This window comes from Symsagittifera roscoffensis, chromosome 5 (assembly GCF_963678635.1).
Source record: "Symsagittifera roscoffensis chromosome 5, txSymRosc1.1, whole genome shotgun sequence".
Taxonomy (NCBI): Eukaryota; Metazoa; Xenacoelomorpha; order Acoela; family Convolutidae; genus Symsagittifera; species Symsagittifera roscoffensis.
The window spans coordinates 33,857,422-33,867,438 of record NC_087066.1 but is presented as its reverse complement, the minus strand read 5'-3'; the positions used below and the strand labels follow the sequence as shown (position 1 = coordinate 33,867,438).

Here is a 10,017-nt window from a genome sequence, read left to right as displayed (position 1 = left end):
ACTACATACATACAAAAATACATAAATACATACATACATACATACATACAAACGTACATACATACTTACATACATACATACATACATTCATACATACATACATACATACATACATACATACATTTATACATACATACATACATACATACATACATACATACATACATACATACATACATACATACATTCATACATACATACATCATACATATATTCATACATACATACATACATACATACATACATACATACATACATACATACATACATACATACATACATACATACATACATACATAGATACATACATACATACATACATACATACATACATACATACATACATACATACATACATACATACATACATACATACATACATACATACATAACATACATACATACATACATACATAGATACATACATACATACATACATACATACATACATACATACATACATACATACATACATACATACATACATACATACATACATACATACATACATAACATACATACATACATACATACATACATACATACATACATACATACATACATACATACATTCACACATACATACATACAGCTATTATACAGCAAACTTACTGCAGCGAAACGGTAACTAAATTGCTGCAGTGAGTACGCTTGATTTGTGTCGATTCGGTAAAAATAAAACCAGTTTGGGTCGAATTGGTTGACATATAGCAGGCTTGGGTCGAAAATTGACGAACAAAATTTTCCTTCTGTCGAGTCGGTCGAAACATAGCCATTTTTGACCCTTATTGGTCAAATTGTAGCATGTTTGGGTCAAAGACAGACGAAAATTTTTTCTAATGGTCCAATCGGTCAAAACATAGCCAGTTTGGTCCGATGTGCTCGAAATATGCACGTTTAGGTCGAACAAAATCGAATACATTTTTCTTTTGATCGACTCGGTCGAAACACAACCAGTTTGCGTCGAATTGAACTGCTCAACCCGGGTTGCTACAATTCATAATTTATAATACTATCCCGTCAGTCTTTTCTGCTATGAAATTTTCCCTACCTCTACACAATAATTTTAATATTTAATTTGAGCTGCTGGGCGACTTTAATGAGAAAAACACAATGTGTGTTACTAACTAACACTGACGTTAACGATTACTCCTGGCAATAACTCATTCGAAAAAACCACTTTTTTAAGAAACAACACAAAGCGGTGGGCAAGTGGGACTCTTTTGCAGTAAATTAGCCTTTTTTTCTCTAAATGGTTGAAAACAACACGTAAATGGCCATAAACCACACAATTTTGTGTGTTTTTCTGCCCGTTTCTAGTTGTTTCGGTAAAATTTTTACGTGATCAATTGTGGTGTTACATTAAAACCAAGTTAGGTCAAAAACGGCTTCAAAAAATTAAGAAAAAATTTTCAGTGCCAAGAAAAGTTGGTCACAACATACTCTTTCAGACTAATTAGCACTTAGTAACGAGTGGGAGAAATTAACTTCCGATTTTGTTGTTTTTCTTTTGTTTGTAACATTGCATCTAACAGTATTTGATTCGTTTTTGCAGATTATAACACATCTCGCAGCGCATAAATTTTTTTAGAACACTTTTTTTTAGTTTTAAATTATTCTTATTTGGAAAACTCTTCAATTTTTCATTGCTTTCATTTGATTCGTGTTCCTCTCGGGTTGGAAAATTTAGCGCTAGTTGAAAAAGAACCCGCTATGCTTTGTTGATTTTGATTTCAAGCTATTATTCAAAACGCTTTTATAATAAAAAAAAAAACTTTTTACTCTGGAATTTAAACTTTTTAACAAGTCTTCATCATCTCTTTTACCTTTTTTTTTGGTTTTTCAAAACTGATCGTTGATATTTATGTTACATTGAGTTCATAAGACTTTTTCTGCGCGTTTAGTGAAATGAATGCAACAGATTGTAACAAATGAAAAAAATGGATAAAAAATGACTCTCTGTCAAAAAAAGGGAATTGCGCAAAAAATGACACAAAATTAAATCCACTATTGATCTACATATCAGACAGACCTTAAACGGACGCAGTGTAATCACCAAAATATTCTAAGAGCAAAAATGGTCCAAGATAAGAAAAACAGAAAAATAATTGATGAAAGCAAGTAGTAGAATTGCCAAAGTCACTAAAAAAATGAAAAGATTATGAATAATTTGAGTTAATTGATTGAGCTAATTTTTGAATTCAATGAAAAAAGTGATGAAATTGCTCAATTTATGTATAGTTTAATCATTTCCTTTGGTTTTTTTATGTTTCTTTTAAAAAATTTCTGTATCGATTATCCCGTATGATTCAATAACTTCAGGTTTTTCTGCTCATAGACCGCTTCTGCTCCTCGTACCATTCTACCCATTCTACCTCAGACCATTCTACTCATTGACTGGCCAGCTTTTTGACCACTCTACTACTGTCTTGTTTGGCAAAAAATTGTTTCAACCAAAATCAGACTTTTTGAGATTGTTCGTCGTTCATCCTTAAATAAACAAGAATGAACAAAATAATCAATAAACTAAAAATGAAAAAGATACCTTGAAACAAAATTAAATAGCAAATTCAAACAAAAAAAACGAAACGTGTGATAGCCAAACATTGATAGCCATGACTTTCTTTCAAGTTCGCCTCAGTTTGTTTGCTGAGAAAAAAAGACATTTGAAACTTTATGTCTTTTTTTGGCATACTCCCACATACTTAGTGTCAATTACAATTAAAAATTGAATTTTTTTTATACCTACATTTTACCTCGATTGATTATATTGCCATGGTTCAAATTGAGATGTTTTCGAGCTTAGTTCATTGGCTTCTTACGTACTTGCAAAAATTATGAAAAAAAAAATCAAAAAGTTCATGATTTCTGCCAAGTTGTCTTTCTCGGGAAAGAAAATCTTGTGCTCCAAAAAACTTGACGTGTTAAAAATTGTGTTTTTGCTGCTGCTGCTGCTATTGTTGTTGTAGTTGTTGTTGTTGTTGTTGTTGTTAATGTTGTTGTTGTTGTTGTTGTTGTTGTTGTTGTTGTTGTTGTTGTTGTTGTTGTTGTTGTTGTTGTTGTTGTTGTTGTTGTTGTTGTTGTTGTTGTTGTTGTTGTTGTTGGTGCTGTTGTTATTGTTGTTGTTGTTGTTGTTGTTGTTGTTGTTGTTGTTGTTGTTGTTGTTGTTGTTGTTGTTGTTGTTGCTGTTGTTGTTGTTGTTGTTGTTGTTGTTGTTGTTGTTGTTGCCGTTGTTGCTGTTGTTTTGATTGTTGCTGTTGTTGTTTTCGCTAATGTTTTCTTTGTTGTTGATATTGTTGTGGTTGCTGTTTTTATTTTTATTGTGTTGTTATTGTGCCAGATTATTGCTACCATCCAAAAACCAGCAATGTCTTGGGTCAAACTTAAGTCTGTTTAACTTTAAATTGTTTTTTAACTCTAGCCGATTTGGGACAATTAAAGTGCAAAAATTTTGTGACGTTAACGCATCATCAGCTAATTTATCCAATCATGATGGGTTAAAAATTGATTTTAAGCCTGCCATTTGGTCTATTTAATGCTTTGCTAAGTGATAAGTATATCACTTTAAACATTTTATAGCTTGAGGATATAGCAATCATGTTTAGTGCTATCAGCTGGTTACTAGAACTAGGGACATCATTTAGGACGTTGCATTGTAAATTGACGGGTTTTAAAAAGATGTCATTTTCAAAATTTTATTTGCAGATTTCGTTTCTATCACTATGAATACCGTTAGTTTGAATGCTATTGTTATTATGGTTGTTTTTGATATAATTTTCGTAGAAGTGAAAAATTTCTTGTTCTCAGGTTGCTTCTTATCCAGCCAATATTGATCACCTTACGGTAAAACTGGTTGAGGCTAATTTATGGTATCACTTTAAACGTTTTGTAATGTGATTTTTATTCCAAAAAGAAGTCAAAAAGTTTTGTCATTGTCAATACAATTTTTCAGAGTAAATAAAACTTAAATTGATGAAAAATTGACCTCCAATTTGTGATTAATTTTATGGTTTTCTATGAAATTAAGTTTTGTAGTTTTGCGATTAACCAACGATACTATAAAAATGTTGCTGAAAAAAATAATTTCGAGATTCATAAAAAGAAATTTTTTTAAAGAAAAAAACTTGTTATTAGAAGTGAAATTACTCAGACACAAACACCAAGAAAAACAAGCCCTGATTGTTTCGACTGCCTTTTAAGGTCTTTGGAGCAGTAATAAATGGATAAAATAAACGTGATGAAAAAATGATTTTTTTTTTTTAATAAATTGATAAATTTTGCTCTTAGTATAATCAATTAATTATGGCAAACAAGCTTCGTTCAACCAATTTGGAACGATTTCTCAGATGGATTAAATCTCCGATGGATTTAATTGTCCCTATTTGGCCAAATTGGCAACTTTTAAACCCCAATAATTTCACAAAAAAGATCACAGGTGAAATATCGTTTCAAATTTAAGCTAAGGACAACATAAGATTTGAATGATAAAAAATTTTTAAATCAAAAATGGCTAGATAAAAAGTCGACGTTTTTCTGAAAAGAAAAAACCACCACGAGCACAAATATTCCGTTACTCTCGTTACGAAAGTCGGAACAAAAACTATTTACTTAGAAACAGTATTATTGGAAATCAATTCACAGGGGATTAGATTTAATTTTCTCACATGCTTGTTTTTATCCAAATTTGAAAACCAGTCTCCATTTTACAGAGTTTCCCAGTGTAAACTATGCATATTTCATCCAAAAAGAGAAAAAAACTAGTGCATCAAGTTAGTTTTCAGAGTAAATTTGTCTTGCTTTATCCTTTTACGAAAATAAGCTTATACGAAAACAAGACTGCTCGTATATCAGGGCAAAGCCCTGGATGTTCCGACTGTCCCTTAGTTCATATCGAATAGTTTTTGGGAAAAAAATAATGAAAATCTATAAAATTTGGACAATATCAAAGTGTAAAATGTTGAGTCGTATCAAATTAATACGACCCATCCGATTAACTAGCCTCAAATCAATTTGGAACAATTTTGTTGTGCGGGATAATGCGCGTTTCGATCTTATCGATATAAACAAGTTCTTCAAAGCGCGCATAATTTAGTCCAGAACATGGCCAATTTGGCAATTTTCGAACACCCAGAACTTAAGAAAAAATAATTGGAAGTAAAATATATTTTTAGATTTGAACACAGGAAGTCGATATCTTCAATGGGGTACATATAATTTTTTGTCAAAAAAAATTATGATTTCGATCGGCGAAAATTGACTGAATAAAAAAACCACACCGAGCATAAAGGTTCCGTTCTCTTCAAAATTCGGAACAATCAGATAAATTTAAACTACGGCATCATTGTTCCGACTTTCCTAACGAAAGTAACGAAATATTTGTGCTCGGGTGGGTTTCTTTTATCATCAGACAATTTTTGACTTTTCAACTAGCCATTTGTGACCGAATTTTTTTCGTATCACTCAAAAAATATTCTTAACCTGAGCTTGAATTCAAAAAAATGTTTAACCTGTGATTATTTTTGTAAAATTATGGGGATTTAAAAAATGCCATTTTGGTCAATTTGGGACAATTAACGCGCGATATTTTTTGCGCTATTAACTCGTAAGCGGAGATTTAATCCGTCCTAGAAATCGCTCCTAATTGGTTGACCGAAGCTTATTGGCCATAAATTATTTGTTACTAGAAGCGAAATTTATCTCTTTCAGTTTTATAACTAAAGAAATCAAAAATGTTGCGTGGGGACAGTTTTCACAAAAATATCTCAAATAAAAAAAATCCCTTTTATATCAGATTTTATTTTTCATGGTATTCCTGCTCCATAGACCTTAAGAGGCAGTCGGAATATTCAGGGCTGCGCCCTGATACAAGCAGCCTTGTTGTTGTTTAATCTGAGCGCGTTAGAACTTATCACGTGAGTCTAGCGTGTCGTTAGTGACACGGTGTCAAAAATTAAAAAATAACTTTCATCACACGCGTTTCAAATTAAAGGCTTAAGGAATTTATCAGTTTGAACAGTAATAATTAAGGCGGCAATAAAATATTTTCACAGATCCATTTTCTTAGTCAGCTTTAGGCAGATGCTGAAAAAATATTTCAAAAAAAAACTTTTGCTCAAGCAATGGTATACAGAGGTGAGACCAAACCATATAATTGTCTAAACGTCAGAAAAAGGATTGTATCCATAATGCATTGAAAATTAAAATGAGTTCATATACTTGAAAATGCATCTTCCTTACGCCTAATAAAATCCAAAATGATATAATTTACTAGTAGTAACGTAACCTTTACGACAAATAGCCCACTCTAGTCAATTTGGAACAGAGTAGGCTATTAAGCTTCTAGGACATATTAAATTTCCACCTATGAGGCAATAGCGCCAAAGATGTTGCGTGTTAATTATACGTAATTGGCAATATCTAAACCCATGTCACTTCACAAAACTACTCACGGACAAATAATTTATAATTTTGAGCTCGAAGCTTACCTGGATAAAAAAAAACATCCCGAGCCCAAATCTTCAATCTTTTTTTATTAAAAACTGGAACAAAAAAATCCGATTTTCAGTATTTCTTGTTTTGAACTGATGGTGCCAGATTTGAGTTGCACTAATTCATAAGTGCTTTCAGATTGCAGCCACATAAAAGACATTTTAGTACTTTTTATAATACAAATTTTAACTTCCGTACTTGAGGTTAGTAGTAGAGGAATGAGCAGATGTGGGGGAGATGGGTGGTTGCAGACCTCCATGTATTAAGATAGGGAATAGAACATTCGGTCTGCAAGCTATGTATTAAGATTGGTTATAGGTTTCCTAATGTTTTAAGATGGTTGTGTTAAAGTGGTTGTATTAAGGTGGTATTAATGTATTAAGGTGGTTGCAGACCTCCATGTATTAAGATAGAGAATAGAACAATCGGTCTGTAAGCTATGTATTAAGATAGGTTATAGGTTTCCCAATGTATTACGATACCAAACTTCAGATGGTAAGTTTAAAAAAATTACCAAGTTTCAGTAAGTTTTCTCAGATCTTAATACATTAGGAAACCTGCAACCAATCTTAAAACATAGCTTGCAGACCGGATATTCTATTCCCTATCCTAATATATGGAGGTCTGCAACCACATCCCCCACCTCTGCTCATTCTTCTACTACTGAGGTTCTTTAATTCCATATTTCAACGACAAAGAAAACATAATAATTATTTCCTTAATACATTCTTTAATAAGTTATCATCCGAAATTACATTTCAAAGCTATTCTTAAACCTTTTTTGTAAACCTTGCGCGGCTTGTTTTACAAAACGATTACCTAAAACCAAAAAAAAAACAGAAAAGTTTTAATCATTCATTCTTTTTCGGCTAGTATGAATCACATTTTATCATTCTCCTTTGCTGATATAGCGCTGATGCAAACTAATTGAACAAGACTAACTAATATCAATTGAAATTCACTCTTTTTAGTTTCCCATTTTAAATTGATACATTGAGAAAAATAGATTTGCGGCGGAAAATAGGCCGCTATTGTTGTAGTAACTCTTCAAAAAGAGTTTGAAAAAAATGTTAAGAGCCTGAAATGTTCGTTTTTAATTTCAGGCATTTTTCAAACTAAAATTGTTGAACCTTCAACTATTTTTATAATCTAATATTTCAGTTTCAACTATTTTTCTGTTCTGAATATTGCCCCTAACAAGGGTGGGAAGGAATAAGGCGCATGATGTTTTTTTGGCTTACATGAGGGCAAATTACAGAAGCTCAAAAAAGCTCACAAGGGGCAAATTGTAGTATTATTTTAATCGAAATCCAAAAATTGTTATAAAAAGATATTTTAGTACATTTTAGAATAACTGGTCTGGATATCATCGGTTTTCTAAATCAGAAAAAAATTGAGAGAAGTCTTCCCCAACTAATTGTATATAATCTTAATGTTAACCCATTATTGCATCTTTTTTGTAGTTTTGCTTTATTGACTTTCACATAAAAAGAACTGAAAAAAAAGAGTTGATTTTTTTTCGATATTTCGATGTTTTCATTTTTTGTTTGAAAAGTTTTTTCTTTAATCCGGTGTACAGCAACTTACCTTACTCGAGTGGTTGTTTACAACATTTCATTCTTGTTGTTGTTTTTAAAAACTGTTCTACCTCTGTTGTTTTTATTGTTCTATTTTTGGGCTCTGGTAAATTGGGGTATCAGTTTTGGGCAAAAAATAAACCTTGAAAACTATGAGCAACTTTTTTCATTATTTTTTTTTGTATACAGCTAGTTTTAGTTTGAGGAGTTTATGTTTGTTGTTTCCAATGTGTCCCTTTTGTCTAGATTAAACTCAAACTTGAACACTTTTCAAAACTACTATCAATAATCTGGAGGTGTTGTGTCAACTCTGGGGGTATTTTTCTCAGATTTATCCTTGGTTTAGCTCCAAAAACTGGAAAACTACGCTAAAACTACTTCAAACGGTTCGAACAAGAATACCGATTCGCCCGATATTATTCGGATCAACAACTTAACAGTATTTTTTTGTTGGTTGAAACAACCCTAGTCGATCAAGGGAGGTTATCTTGCAAGATCTTGCAAGAATCTTGCAAGATTCTTTTAAAGAGGATGCATCTCTTTAAAAGATCTTGCAAGATTCTTGCAAGATCTTGCAAGATAACCTCCTTTAAAGATAATCTTTTTTTTGCAAGATCTTTAAAGATACAATTTTTTTGGGCAAAAACAGCTTTACACGCGAAGACAACCAAGTAGCGTTCGTGGAAGAAGGAAGCAATCTTAGCTACGCATACATACACACAGCCCGCTAGGCGGTTGCCCCCAGAAAGCTTCTTTTTTTAAAACTTTTTTTGTGATAGGCGGCTATCTTCAAGTTTTGATCGACTAGTTATACCTTAATCTCTCAAAATAAGAAAAACACAATTTACATCAATTGAGAGCATAAATTTAAAGAAATAAAAACAGGTAAAGATTAAGCACAAGATGAACGCAAGTAAACATTAAAAAATAACACTGACGTTGTTGAAAAATCTCAACTTTCAAAACTCAAAGAAAAAAATAGAAGCCCTTTAAGCTCTTTAAATTTCTAGAACAATTTATGATGGGCGCTTTTTTGATAACATGAACCCGACTTGAGAAAACTGGATCAATAGAGTAATTATTTACAAAATTTATTCAATTTTCATGGATTTTATATACAAAAAATAATCCATTATATTGAAAACAAAAATGGATTATAATCGATTATAATGGATTATAATGGATTTAAATTTTTCCAAAATAATCGATTATAATCGATTAAAAATCCATTATGTGGTCTAAATTTGACATGATAATCGATTATATTGACAACATTTTAGTCAATAAAAATCCATTATAATCGATTATAATGGATTATAATGGATTTAAATTTTTCCAAAATAATCGATTATAATCGATTAAAAATCCATTATGTGGTCTAAATTTGACATGATAATCGATTATATTGACAACATTTTAGTCAATAAAAATCCATTATAATCGATTATAATGGATTTAAATTTTTCCAAAATAATCGATTATAATCGATTAAAAATCCATTATGTGGTCTAAATTTGACATGATAATCGATTATATTGACAACATTTTAGTCAACGAAAATCCATTATAATCGATTATTATCCATGAAACTTCGGTGCGGGCATTTAGAAACATCTCGTTCAAGAAATTTTATTCGTTAAGCATCTCGTTCTAGAAACAATTTTTTTGATCTTACACCTAATTTCTGTTATTTTTTTTGTGTTTTTCGACAGAAATTTTGGGATGGTTATCTTGCAAGATTCTTGCAAGATTCTTGCAAGATAGCCTCCCTCTTTCAAGATTCTTGCAAGATAACCTCCATCTTGCAAGATCTTGCAAGATAACCTCCATCTTGCAAGATCTTGCAAGATAACCCTCTTTTGCAAGAATCTTGCAAGATCTTGCAAGATAACCTCCCTTGATCGACTAGGGAATACTCTCGAAAACTTCCCTCAAAAGTTGTTATATGTTC

General features: G+C 31.5%; 1 protein-coding gene across 1 annotated transcript in view; it reads left to right on the top strand.

The window, feature by feature from the left end:
• The window catches only part of LOC134845755 (serine/threonine-protein kinase 36-like), a 332,187-nt gene that overhangs the window by 162,779 nt on the left and 159,391 nt on the right, over positions 1-10,017 (top strand). The window lies entirely within an intron of this gene.